General features: G+C 36.6%; 1 pseudogene; it reads left to right on the top strand.

The window, feature by feature from the left end:
* The first annotated feature begins 6,305 nt into the window (after positions 1 to 6,305).
* On the top strand, positions 6,306 to 13,354 carry LOC129144654 (E3 ubiquitin-protein ligase Hakai-like; annotated as a pseudogene).
* The last annotated feature ends 1,785 nt before the right edge of the window (positions 13,355 to 15,139 follow it).

Here is a 15,139-nt window from a genome sequence, read left to right as displayed (position 1 = left end):
CATTTATTTGTGGGGCTGGATTGCTTTCCAAAATACAAACCTAATTGTATAAAAGGAATCAGGAAGAGTTGGCTACATAAAAAATGGATTTCTAGAATGAAAGAGAAAGATAAACATTTACCTAGAATTAATCAGGGAGGATTTACTGTTCCAGCACTTTCTTTGATGCATAGTTTGAGTAAGGGCTGGACTTTGTGAAGTAATAAATATATTTTACCCCAGGAAGTGTCATCCACTGTAGAGCTGTGAAGATGTATATGCAACCACCTTGGAGTGAAGCTCCAGCAGAACTACGAGAATGTTAAACTCAAAAGAAAGTGTATTTCAAGGTTTAGATTGTACATGGTGCCATTTAGGGAACAGGGTTTTCAGACCAAAGTTGCACATTAGTTCTCATTGTCTGTAACACACTACAGAATTAAAATCTGGACCAGGACCTCCCCCATGCAACAACGGGTTGAGCCCAGTGCTGTGAAACTGTCCGTAGCCTCTGCAGCGCCTGTTCGGTTTCTGGCCAGCCAGGAAGATTCCCATATGGCAGACCTCTCCTGTCATGACCGCTGCTCCCCTCAGCAGTGTATTTCTGTCATCTGCCTGTTCTGCTCCCTGCTCTGTCTCTGGTGAGTTCTCTCACCCTACCGTGTCTCTGGCCTGTACCCCAGTCTTGTATAAATAAATAAATCTTAAAAAATAATTTGGACCATTGTATAGGGATTGTACTGTTGATTATATCTTTTAATTTAACTTTGTGCTAAAAGTGCCTGCACTGCAGAATTTCAAGGAATGATATAAAGGTAAGATTACATCATCTAGAAATAAGCCATGATATGAATAACTTGGGAAAATTCTGATAACTAAGACATTGATTCAGGAACTCAATGCATAAAATATTAATCTTGAGGTCTAATACAGGAAGTGCATGATACATTTAGATACCTTGATTATAATGTGCTTACATTTTACTTTTTTATTCTTTATTTCCCTAAAAATTGAGCTATGTCAAAACAGCATTTTCCCTCAAAAATTGTGATAAGTTACATTATAATGTACCAATTCTCAATCTTTTCTAATGGCAGAGCAAAAGGGAATAATTGAGATTAATGGCATGAAATACAGACATATTAGTGATCTATTGTTGGCTTAATAATTACCAAAGAACTTGCTGGCTTAAAACAATACAAATTTATTATCTCACATCTTTTTGTAGGTCAGGAATCCAAACATGTCTTAACTGTGTCCTCAGCTTTGTGATTTCTATTGTCTTTTAAAGATTTATTTATTTTTATTTATTTATTTATTTATTTATTTATTTATTTATACACGCGCTGTGTACAGTCAGAAGCGCTGGAGGGTGAGAGAATTCACCAGAGCCAGAGCAGGAAACAGAACAGGTGGACTAACAATACACTGCTGAGGGGAGCAGCGGGCGGCAGGAGCCGTCTGCGCGCCATGTGGGACGCTCGCCCAGTGACCAGGGATCAAACTGGCACTGCAGAGGCTGCGGGCAACTTTGCAACCCAGCGCTCAACCGCTGTGCCACCGGAGAGGCCCAGCTTTGTGATTTCTTGCAAGTCTATAATAAAGATTCAATTGGGGCAGGATTTTCTTCCAGAATTATATGGTTGTTGTAGAATTCAGTTCCTTGTGGGTTTTGGTTAGTACTTCTTTGTCTATCATGTGGAGGCTGACCTCAATTCCTTGCCATGTGGGACTCTTCCACATAGTAGCTGATTTCATGAAAGCCAGAACAATAGAGAATCTGCTAGCAAGATGGACATCATAGTCTTTTATATCCTAATCATGGAAGTGATATCTCATGATTTGTGCTATATGCCATTTGTTAGAAATCAGGTCACTAAGTCTAGTCTACACAAAAAAAGGAAGATATCATACAAAGCTATGAATACTAGCAGTTGGGAGGCATTGGGGATCATCTTAGAAAGTACTAACTACTACAATGAGTAAAATATTTAGAAGGTTCCCTAGGATATACTGAGTGCTCAATAAATATTAGATAGTGGGCCTCCCTGGTGGCTCAAGGGGTTAAGTCGCAGCTCTATGAAGCGGTGCACAGCCACTACAGCATGAGTTTGATCCCTGGCCAGAGAGCTGACCTACATGGCACAGCAGACCTCTCCTATCTCGCCTGCTGCTCCCCTCAGCAGTGTATTTCAGTCAATTTCCCCACTCTCTCTCTGGTGAATCCTCTCACTCCCAGTTCTTATATGCATAAATAAATAATAAATAAATATTAGATACTGTTACCATTATTAATGTGTTCACATTGTGCTTCCTTGTAAACAATTAAAAATTATGTCACGTCACTTGAAAGCCTCTTCAACAACATTAGAAATATAGAATAGGTTTTGGTCTCTAATTACATGGCTAGGGGCTAAAATATTCTAAGAAAAACCCTAGAGGATATTGTTTATTAAATTAGTTTGTTAATTATAAAATACCAAAAATACTTATTTAAAATACTTTTAGCAATAATTTTTGTCTAAACCAAGGTTTGGAAACATATAGTTGACAGGATAAATCTGGCCCACCAGTTGTGTGTGTGTGTGTGTGTGTATACACATGCACATACTTGTGTGTGTGTATATATAGTGTTATTGGAACACAGTCATGTATAGTCATTATATATTTTCTATGGCTGTTTTTACCTTATAACAACATAATTGAGTAGTTGCAAAAGAAACAGTATAGTCCCCCAAACCTAAATTAATCTAATTAATATAATTATCTTGCCCTTAACAGAAAAACTTTGCTAGCTCCTAGTATGAAGCTATTAGTTCCTCAATTATTATGGAATAAACATAATAGCTGTGAAAATACCAAATACTTATTTATATACTTATTTATATTATATACATTATAAATATAACACATTATATAGCTATACATATTATTTATATTATATTTATAAATATAACAATAGCTATTATCAATAGGTAATAGCTTATTTACTTACTTTTACTATTTTGCCTAAATTATAAAAGTGGAAAATGTTAATTATTGAAAATTTTCTTGAAATTAATTTGTAAATAATATGGTCCTATTTTCAGAAGCAGTTTTTCCAAGGAAAGGTGGGAAGAGATGTAGTAGACAAGTTTATTTGACCCCCATTTGTCCCAAAGATGGGCTTTGTGGATGGACACTCAGCACACCTTACATTCAAGTTAAACTATATCTGTGCAACAAACTACTCTGTAACACTGGTGCAAAATAAGGATTTTTGTTTCTTTTTCCTCACAAATCTGGGAATTGACTAGACTCAGCAGGATGTTCAGAGTGAGTCTCTCTGACATTGGCAATCCAATAAGACTCAGTCTGAAGTCGTCCTTCCCTTTCCAGAGCATGGACTGAAACAGCTTGGATGCAAACAGCAGCACATTCTGTCTCTCTGATGTCTCTCCTTAGAGCCTTTCCTCTAGGCTTCCTCATTATACTCAGGTTTTTTAGCTGGTTGTTGAAAGCTCCAAGAGTGACTGTTCCAAGATAAATCAGCAAAAGCTACAAGGCCTTTTCCATTATGACATCAGAAGTCACATGACATCACATTCACTGAAACTGCATTTGAACCATCACAATTTCAAGGAGAGACAACATAGAATCCACTTCTTCAAGGGTACAACAAAAACACCACGTCAGGAACAGCTAGGTTACCACTATAAAAATAATAAATCAGTCATCTTTCTCCTCCTTCCAATTTTTCTCTTATCATCTTGGTTCCTTTTCCACATTTCTCTCATTTACATGAATTAAGCTACACCTTTTAAGGTGTTCTCAAATTGTTTCTTGGCTTTAACTTCAGAAGTGTATCAGCACAATGAAATGCAGAGAGTTCAAAGCATGAGAAACCTTTAGCTGAGGCCATCACACCTTTCATTCTCCATGCTTTTCTTTAATCATTTTAGGCTTGCATTTATTTCATCATGTTCATTCTCATTACTCCCCCTTATTACAGTGATCTGATGCATCAATGGACTGGTGGGAGACCTTAAGCACTCGGCATGTGTCTATAAACAAAGGATTACAAATTCATATTCAGAAGATTTTCAGAGCTAATAAATGAGGATAGAAAAAAAGGAAAGCTACTTTCTATGTAACTACAAACAGCATTACATTAACTGTGAGCACATTTGACTTCTGTAAATCGTCACTGTACCCTAAGCAAAAGCAAAAAATATATCATTAAGCTATAAATTTTAAATTCATTACCAAGCCTATTGAAATGGAGTCACTGAATTTTCTTAGATATTAAAGCTGCTGTATGCTCTAAGGATATTAAACATAACATGTTTGCCTCAGTACAAGGAAGCAAATCACAGAGGTTGGAGAAGATTTAGGAAGTGACAATTCTTGGCAATATAGGAAGTCTCTCATGCTTACAGTTCCTTTATCTCTACCTCCAAACCTGCACTCTTATGCTCGTCTCTCCCCTCCAAATAGAACACAAAACTTCTTTAATTGCAAATGATTCATAGTGTTAGAAAATCCATAATCAGACTTGGGGCTGTGTTAGTTAGTCTTAAAGAGAGTTTAAGGAAGCAAGACTTTGCTCTGGGTTGTATGATATGGTGAAATATGGTTAAATGCACTATTGATTGCCATAATAATTCTTACCTAGAAAGAAAGAAGAGCAGGTTGAAACCAAAATTGTAATTGGTAAGCAAATAGCAGTCATTTGTTAACCAGAAAAGGGGGTGTTTGGTTATCTCTTGATTTTCACAATATGAACATTTGTGGGTATGTGTGTGTGTTCAGACATGATTACAAAGTAGTCTGGTTGCTCATTCATGGATTCATCCATGATCACCACATAATTCATCAGGATCACAGAGTTCCCTTGGCCTCATCTTGTGTTGATGTTTTCTGAAATTGTCTATATTGTACAGATGAGCATCAAAACACAACTTTTTCTCACATTGGGATTTTTAATTTTCCTCATCTTCATGCAAAGTAAGGATATAAGAATAAAAAAAGGATATAAGAATAATAACTGCTCGATAGAAGAACAATATACATACTGTATATGGGAGAGAACAATTTAGGTAGATCTCAATAAATTTCAGTCTCATTCAATTATCTTTAAAAATAATCCTTCCCAGGCCTCCCCTGGGGGCACAGCAGTTGAGTGCTGGGCTGCGAAGCTGCCCACAGCCTCTGCAGCGCTGGGCACGCAGACCTCTCCTGCCACGCCCGCTACTCGCCTCAGCAGTGTATTTCGTTGGTCTGCCTTTTCTGTTCCCCGCTCTGGCTCTGGTGAATTGTCTCACCCTCCCACACTTCTGACTGTACCCAGTGCTTGTATAAAAAAATAAATAAATCTTTAAAAAAAAATCCTTCCCATTCTATATAGCTTTCATAATCCTTGTATTGGACTGATGCCTTTTCTTGTAATTATTTTATTCTTGAAAGTCTTTCTTCCTTTGGTTTGTAATTTTTTGTTTGTTTTAAGCCTTTTTTATTCTGAAATCCAAAAACATAATTCCCCATTTAAAATGAAGAAGAAAAGGAAGAAAGTGGTTGAGAAGGGAAAAAGAAAGAGAAGAAGGGATAGAGATTAAAGAGCTGCTGTGACCACCACAGTCTCTCCTGTATTCCATTCCAACCCCAATCATTTTCTTCTCCCTGGAGATTTCCACTATCCAAATTTTATGATAATTACTTAATTATCATAAACTATTTAATCATTTTATAGCCCTATCTTTCTTACTATAATAGATATAAATCCTTAGAGGTTTTTGAATGTCATAGTTGTTCTTGGAGGAAAATATTTAGTGTGTTATTAAGGTTCTTTTGGCATGGATGTCAAAGAGAAAGCAGGAACCAGTAAATGAATAAAGGGTGCTCACTGAAAAGTGTGATTTGATGAAGTTCCAGTCCAAGGTGAGAAAAATTTATTTTCTGCATCTCTATTAATTTTGCCGATTTCCCCAAGCTCCTAGTGGCTCTATAGTTTTCCTCCACTATCCTCCACAAAAAGATAACTTTTCTATTTGAATGATTTAGTAAGTTACTTTTTGGATCTGAGAGCACTCTAGTTTTTTTTTTTTTTTTCTCCCATATAAATTAATGGTAATTGCTTTCACAAAATAGAAGGTGACTATAAATTACTGTTCCCTATTTTTAAAGTATTTATATTTGAAATATTACTTTTTATATTTGTGCTAGTTAGGCATTTAGAACTCAGTTGGTAAAGAAAAATGACACTGAAAGCTAAGATGATCGGTTCTAAAAGATGGTCGGTTAAATTATTGTGATGTATTTAGGTTAGGGGTAACTTCACCAAGGCTGTGATGCCAAATGACCCTCAACGTTGTCTAAGCCACAGCTTTATAAAAGGGCTCTTGATGGCCCCAAGGAAAGGACAACTCTTCAGCAATCTAAAGTAAGATGATAATGGTAGATTTTCATTTTTACTTGCCTTCCATATGAAGGTGATGGATGCTTTCTTTTGCATCATCTCCTACCTTGGTCTAGCCACCACTATGTTCAGCAGCACATTTTCATATCCCCAACACTTGATACTTTAGGCTGTTTGAACTTTGGGGATATGAGTGAGTGAGGAGAGCTGAGTGCCTTGTACATTATAGGAGGTTTAGCAGAATCCCTGATCTCTATTCACAAGATACCAATAGCACAAGTTCCTCTCCAAGTTCTGGCAATCAAAATATGTCTCTACATTTTGCTAAATTGCCAAGTGGCTTCTGGGGAGCATATCATCCCCAGTTGAGATGACTATTATATCTCAATAACACTGTCTCCCTTCAGGGGCATGAAACTGTAATCCTAATTTTCCATTTAGGTGGAACATTTCAAGTTTATTATATTAGGTATTATATGTAATACCCAAAACTAAAATGTAAATGGTCAAAAAGTCATATCTTTTAGATATTTGTTTTAAAAACCCAATTTTATATATTTATACAGATTTGTATACTACTAACAAAGTTATTTATCTACCTGCTTCATCAAAGCTGAATTTTGCCTAAAACATTTAATCAATTCCCCTTTGTAACAAACGAGTTCAGAAACTGTGGTCTCTGGTGCTGATATTTTCTAATAACTTTTATTAATATTAATAACCTTTAAGCAGGATAGTACCTGGAGGAAGTATAGGTAACTCCAAGATACCTCAAAGTCATCTTTTGTCATATCATAAAACAAGATGTGAAATATGTCTCCCAGACAACAGAAACAAGCAGTTGAATTGCTTTCCTGGTTCTATTGTGGACATATTCTTATAACTGATGTATACTTAACTGTGTAGGAACTACTCTTGAAACCCTTAATGTCAACCCTATGGCTTCCTGAACCTAATTTCCTTCATCCATTAACATTATTACTACCTTTCATTGTCTTATATTATTAAACACTGAAGTCCAGCTTTTCAATCTCTGCCTTGGCAATAGGTGGTTGTATTAGAGAGAGAAAATGTGTTAGAGAAATTAAAGAACTCCTGGGGGGGACTATTGCATTTCCAGATTCAGGAAGGTGATAAACTGGAGGATAACTGAAAAAACATTTTCCATTTTAGAAATGTACCAGATCACCTAGACGCATTTAGCTTCAGGGTAGTAATTAAAGGGATGGTATGAGGTGGGATTATATCTGCAGTGAGCCCATTGATCTGTTTCCAGGAAAACAAACCAGACACAGAGGTTTTTACATAAGGAATTGCAATAAACTCAGAACTAAGTCTCAGATATTTTTTCTAGATTCACATTCTGTTTGGTTATTTTGTATCTCTTTATTCATCTCCTTTTCTTGAGTTCTTAAAATATTTTTGAGGTATTTAAAAACATATAAAAGAGAACAAAGGATAATAAGACAATGCACAGATAAATTTCAAAACCACAGTAGTGAATGAGTATAATAATTTGAAGCATAATATATTAAGCATGCTATAAAAAGCACAGAACTCAGAGTCTCCCCGGTGGCGCAGCGGTTGAGCTGGACTGCAAAGCTGCCCGCAGCCTCTGCAGTGAGCGTTGGAGCCCTTGCCGCCGGCGAGGGTCCCACATGGTGCGCAGACCTCTCCTGCCGCGCCCTCTGCTCCCCTCAGCAGTGTAGTTTGTCACTCTGTCTGTTCTGTTCCCTGCTCTGGCTCTGGTGAATTTTCTCACCCTCCCATGCTTCTGACTGTACCCAGTGCTTGTATAAATAAATAAATAAAATCTTAAAAAAATTAAAAAAAAAAAAAAAAACACAGAACTCAGTTAAGTGAGTCCTGGGCTCCTTATCACAGCAACCATGACATAACTAAGGGTGGTTTGTTTAATGCCTCTGAGTTTGTTATAATGTCCTATGATGCATAGGGAACTAGTATATCCCATATTAGAGGAAATTGTAAAAATACATTTTTCATACTAACATGTAATAGACTCATTAGGATGAAACCTACTTCTTTCTCACCCCATCCTGAATACTGAGGTGTGCTCTGTGAGTTGAGAGTGGAGAAGTGGCTGGGAGAACACCGGCCAGAACTCTCGGAAGTAGGAAAGGAACAGAAATCCAACTATTCACTTTATAGACCTCATCATTATGCACATCCATGGGCTGCTGGGGATGTATCCCCACCCTGTATGTTTCCCCAAATGGCTCCTGGACATTCCCAAAATTCCATGTCACAACAAATAACCCCAACCCAATGGACATCACCACATGCATCCTCTTGAAAGCAGTGAGCATGAACAGAAAGCCAGAACAACTCTGAAGTCTGCGAGCAAACACACTAATTGATAGCATTTGATAGTACCTTAGGGAAAGCAAATGGAAGTCTCTCAGTGCTCAGCGTTTCAGAGAAAGCTTAAGAAATATAAGCCTAATAGTTTCCCTACCCTCAAGAGACAAAAAGATATGTGGAGCATATTTATCCATAGAAAGAGATCTTACCATTGAGAGCTGATAACAGGGTTGAGGTAAGGCTTTTCACTCCCAAAACAATCAGTCAAGACTAAAGAATAGATGAATACTTCAACTGTGTACACAGCAGTGCAAGATTTCAGGCAAAATGGAAAATCAAGGAAATTTGACAGAAGTAAAGCAATACAATTTTCTTGTAAATGACCCCAAAGAAATAGAGATGTGCACTTTACTAACTAGAGAATTCAACATAGTTGTCTTAAATAAGCAAGATAACACAAAATGACAATTCAATGAAAGCAGGAAAACAATATAAAAATAAAATGAGAAGTTTAACAGAGTGATAGAAATCATTAAAAAAAGAACTAAAACAGAAATTTTAGAGTTAAACAGAATGGAATGAAAAATGCAACTGATAGCATTGACCAAAGATCAAACAGAAAGAAAAGAATCTTAAAAGAATACATGTCACTTGAAATCATTTAGTTAAAGGAAAACAAAGAGAAATGAATGCGTGAAGGAAGCCTACATGAACAATGTGATACCTTTAAAAAAAAAAAACAATCTATGCATCCACAGTTGGAATCCTAGAAGGAAAAGAGAGGAGAAAAGTAACAGAGTTTCTTTAAATAAATAATGACTGAAGAACTAAAAACAATCTGTCAATCAAAAGACAAATGGACCAAAAAAAGATGTAGTAAAATGCACCTTAGAATACTACTCAATAATAAGAAAGATGAACCCCTTCCATTTGTGATCACACAGATGAACCTTGAGGGAATTATGTTTAGTGAAACAATTGAGATCAAGAAAGATCAACACACATAGGGCCTCCCCAGATGCACAGCGGGTTGAGCGCAGTGCTGTGAAGCTGTCTGCAGCCTCCGCGGCGCCCGTTTGATTACTGGCCAGCCAGGGAGAATCCCACATGGCCAGGCAGACCTCTCTTGTCTTGCCCGCTGCTCCCCTCATCAGTTTATTTCTGTCGTCTGCCTGTTCTGCAAACCGCTCTGTCTCTGGTGAATCCTCTCACCCTCCCGCGACTCTGGCCTGTACCCCAGATCTTGTATAAATAAAAATAAATCTTTAAAGAAGAAAGAAAGATCAACAGTATATGATTTTACTCCTATGTAATACATAGACAATAAAATCAACTAGTGACTACCTAAAAAGAAGGTGGAAAGAGAGTGGGTAGATTGGATAAAAGGGTACAATTGTATGATGGTGGATAAAATTTGACTCTTCATAGTGAACTTAATGTAGTAAATACACAGGTTAATTTAAATCATCCCCCTGAAATATTGTATTATGTTACTGCAATAAAATAAGAAATAATAAAGGAAGAATAAAAAGAAACAATGCCTGTGAACCTCCTAAATTTGGGGAGAGATATGGAGAATCAAGTTTGTGAAGTTCTGAGGGTCCCCCTAAATTTTAACTCAAAAGCTTCTTCTCCAAGACATATTCTAAAATTGCTCAAAAATTAAAGACAGATAAAATATGAAAAGCAGCAAGAAAAAAACAAAACAAAACAAAACACAATTCTTCACATACAAATCAACTCCCAGAAGCCTATTTAATTGATCTCAGAAGGCACCTTGCACGCTAGACAAGAATGAATCGATACATTCAAAATGCTGCAAGAAGTCTCCCTAGTGGCCTAGGGTTTAAGTCTCAGAGCTTAAACTCTGAGACCTGAGTTCAATCCCTGGCCTGGATGCTAACCCACATATGGTGTAGCAGACCTCTCCTCTCACCCGCTACTCCCTTCAACATAGTGTTTCAGTAGATCTCCCTGTTCTGGCCCCTGCTCTGTCTCTGGTGAATCCTCTCACCCCGACACCTCTGGCCTACACCTCAGTCCTTCTATGCATAAATAAATGAATCTTTTAAAAAATGCTGCAAGGAAATGACTGCCGACTAAAAGAATAGTTTACCCAGAAAAGTTGTCTTTCAGAAATAAAGTAAAGAAGACTCTCTTATTCAAACAAAAGTTGAGGGAATTCATAGCCACTGTGCCTGCCTTATAATAAATTCTGAAAAGAGTACTTTGAAATGAAATGAAATACTAGTTAATACCATGAAATTTTATAAAAATATGTGAAACACACTGAAAAAAGGTAAGTATATAGCCAAACTCATGATACTCTTATACTGTGGTCATGGAGACCACAAAGGAAAAATCTCTTGTAAGATACATGAAAGATAAAGAGAAAGTAGTCAAAACATACCATTAAATAAAGACACAAATTCAGGAAGGTAAACAGAAAAGAGGAAATAGGGAGCAGAAGAAATAGAAAACTGTCAGATAAAATTAGCAAATAACATTAGAATGTCCTCACCTATCAATAATTACTTTAATGCAAAAGGATGACTCTCCATTCAAAACACATGAGAGGCTGAACGGAAAAAAAAAAAAAAATCAAGCCCAGCAGTGTGCTTCCTACAAGTGACTCACTTCAGCTTTAAGAACACTCAGTCTATGCAAATGAAAAGCAAAAGAAAGTAGGAATGGCTATACTTTATTCGAGGAATAGTTATACTTTAATCAGACAAAAATAGACTTAAAAACGCTAACAAGAGAAATATTATATAATAAAAAAGGGTCACTTCATCAACAGGTTATAACAATGGTAAGTATATAGGTATCCAATATCAGAAGAGCTAAATATTTAAGTGAATGCTAACAGATCTGAAGGGAGAGGTAGATAATACAATAATAGTAACGGACTTTAATATGCCCCAGATAGATCATTAAAAGAATTAAATAAGAATTAAATAAGAAAACACTGAGCTTGAAGTATATTTTAGACCAAGTGAGTTTAAAAGTTGCATACAGAACCTTCCATCTGAGAGCAGCAGAATGAACATCTTTCTCAAGTGTACACAGAATATTCTGCAGGATAGATCATTTATCTGTTCACAAAACAAGGTAAACTTAAGAAGATTGCTGCCATTTTAATATATTTTCTAACCACATATTATTAAATTAAAATAATAGGAAAACTGAAAAATTCACAAATATATGTAAGACAACATGTTTCTGAATAACCAATGGGTCAAAAATGAAATAAGTAGGAAGAAAAAAACATATCTTGAAGGGAATGAAGAGGGAATTGCAACATACTAACACTTATGGTATGCAGCAGAACTGTGCTGAGTTTTTGTGATAAACGCCTACTTTAACGAAAAAGTCTCAAAATTCTAACTTTTACACCTCAAAAATTAAAGAGAACAAATTAAGCTGAAGGAAGGAAATAAGAAAAATCAGCAGATTGACCTGTGAGCAGAAGCATAGATCACACTGACAATAAGTTACAAGTCACTAGTAGTTCTGGATCATTGGGTGACCTTGATGTTCAAAACTAAATTCCTATAAAACTCATTTCCAAACAAGGGAACAAAGCCAAAGCTGCACCTCAAACTCCAAGTGCTATAAGCAGGATGCCTGCAAAGGCTCCACCTGGTGATGAGGAAGAATCTGTATGAAAAAAAAAAAAAATGACTGTAAAGGGGGTAAACTGTTTGGAAATTATCGATGATTTCCTGCACACCTATTTTTGGACATTCAAATAAACACCTTAGTTGAAAAATTACGATGCGTCAGTTCATTTCTGTGACAAATGTGGAACGCCTATTAAAATCTTAGGAGGGATGATTCTGGGCAAGCATTTATTTTGCAATGACTGCTATTTTACATGAAAAATGGAGTGGCTATAGTGATCCTGTGCTGCGAATCGAGCAGTGTACACGAGATTCTCTCTTCACGTGTAGTATTGTTCAAGGGTGTTCAGAGAGACTTACAGGTTCATTCAACCACCAGACTATGAGAGCTGGAAAACCTCTTATCCATGCTTCAGTTGAAAATGTTTATCCCCCTATTGTCCCAAGAACAACTGACATCCCTAATGATTTGCAATGCCACTAGACAAACACCGTTTAAGCCATATTCTGCCAAAGTAGCACATTATTATGTCACCATCTACTTTGTAACATGTGCCACATGAACACTGTGGTCACCGAGAGAAGGTAATTTGTGTTCCTCCAGCAGAATGTCCATGGCTTCTCCTCCACCTCATTAGTCATACAGGAGAGCTTTTGTATTTCGTTCAATAAGGAAACACAGCAATTTAATAACTGTCCCTGTTCAGGATGACTTGGTGCTAGACAACCAAACCTCCTGCCCAGCAACTGCTCCCATCATCCTGAATATCAGGGTCAAACAGTGGTATTGCACCTTCTTCATACTATGCCTCCACAACAACATTATGCACCACCCCCTCACTGGCCTTCCCAAACACCAGCAAGCCACTCATTGCCATATCCACCCCAGGCCACAGATCCTCCTCATTTGGTTTATAGCCAAGCTCCACCTCCAACAAACTATGGAGATGAGGGAGGTCCTGGAGGAAGATTCATATCAGGTGGCATCTGGGCAATAACATGTGAAGGAAGAGGGGTTATTAGTAGTGGTGCATAATTGCTCACCACCCAATATACAGAGGTCAAATTTCAATACACAATAACTTGGAAAGGTGACACATTATTTCTACAGCTTTATCAGCTTTATTGTCTTAGCTCTTTTACCTCTTTTCTGGGATCCCTTCCACTTAATCATTCATATGATGCATCTGCCTTCACCTATCAACAGAGAAATTTTCTCCAGTGATGTGTATGAATAACGAGGGGTTAAAATATCCATTTGAGGAATCTGTATTTGTTGGGAGAGGAACTTTAAGCAAAGCAAACAAAAACAATACAATCCATGAATCTCTAATCAAGAGTTCTCCTTAAATAAATTCTTTAAGAAATTACATCAGGTAGAGTGAGACTGTAAATGTGTGGACTTAGCCAAATCTCCCTAAGACCAGTAAACAGCATATTTGATAGAAGAAAGACTATATTGGTCCCATCTTTGTCACTGAACACAATCTTTCATCTATGTTTGCTCCTATTCCCATTCTCTGTGGGTTATGTTGTTCATTCCAAAGAGACTGGATAGTACATGGTTGAAGTGGCAGGTGCAATTTATTTCACCTGATTCATTTCAAAATGTTTTCTTTTTATAGGTTCAACTAAGAAAAAACACTGATTTTAAACAACCCCTTGGGAACACTGTGCTTTACTTCTGGAAAGAAAACCCTCATTAGAATATTGCATTATTTTCACCAATACCAAGGAGCTAAATAAAGATGTTAATATGGCAATGTCAAATAATTCCATTGTAGTTTAATATAGTCATCATTATCCAACTGAAGCTTCACCTAAGAGGTGGATGAGAAACAATTAGAACAGTAATTATTGTCTGACTTAGAATGAAAGTGGCAGGAGACAAAACTTCCAAAGTTTGTGTAATTTATTTAATGAAAACTCTAGGAGAGAGGAGTACAGAATTTGAAGACAGTATAATATAAGCATAGAACATATTATACCTAGAAAATGCATTTAATGTTAATTAGTATTTGATATGGAAAAAACAATTATATTTATTGATATTTTGTCCTGTCATTGAATCTTACCATTTTGAGAAACATTGAATTTTCATTAAAGGATGGCAAGAAGGTATAAGCTATATCAAATAAGCAAAAAGCTGAAATACATTTTTACACTAATTATTTTTTTGTGATAATTCAACTCATTATCCTTTTCCTTTGGTTACTTGCTTTTGTTCATGATATCAGTGTGTCAACTTTCAGTTACAAACATAGTAGTTAACGCAGATAATTTTTATGATAAAAATATATTTGGAAATCAGTACAACTGAGTTCTAACTCTGGTTACAACATCTATTATTTGAAGGAACTTGGCAAGACAAAAACTTTCTTTTTTTAAAGATTTGTTTATTTATACAAGATCTGGGGTACAGACCAGATGTGCGAGAGGGTGAGAGGACTCACCAGAGACAGAGTGGGGAACAGAACAGGCAGACTGACTTAAGTACACTGCTGAGGGGAGCAGCGGGCGAGACAGGAGAGGTCTGCAGACAGCTTCATAGTGCTGCGCTCAACCGCCCGCACCACCAGGGGAGGCCCAAGACAAAAACTTTCTATGTCTCACTGGCTTTCATGAAAACCTGGAAAAAGTTATCTCCACAAATGTACATAGGCTCAGAACATTCACAAAATTACTTTATTGGTCCACCTTAGCAATGTTCATAAATACTCCATATATAAACACTTAAACCATGATTAACAACCAAATTTCATTCAGTAGTATAAAAATTATATACATAATGATTTGTTTCTCCAATAAACTTTATATTATA

This window comes from Talpa occidentalis, unplaced genomic scaffold, assembly GCF_014898055.3.
Source record: "Talpa occidentalis isolate TD23 unplaced genomic scaffold, MPIMG_talOcc4v2.1 talOcc4.5, whole genome shotgun sequence".
NCBI classification, from domain to species: Eukaryota; Metazoa; Chordata; class Mammalia; order Eulipotyphla; family Talpidae; genus Talpa; species Talpa occidentalis.
The sequence above is the reverse complement of the archived record's forward strand: the minus strand, read 5'-3'. Positions and strand labels throughout refer to the sequence as shown.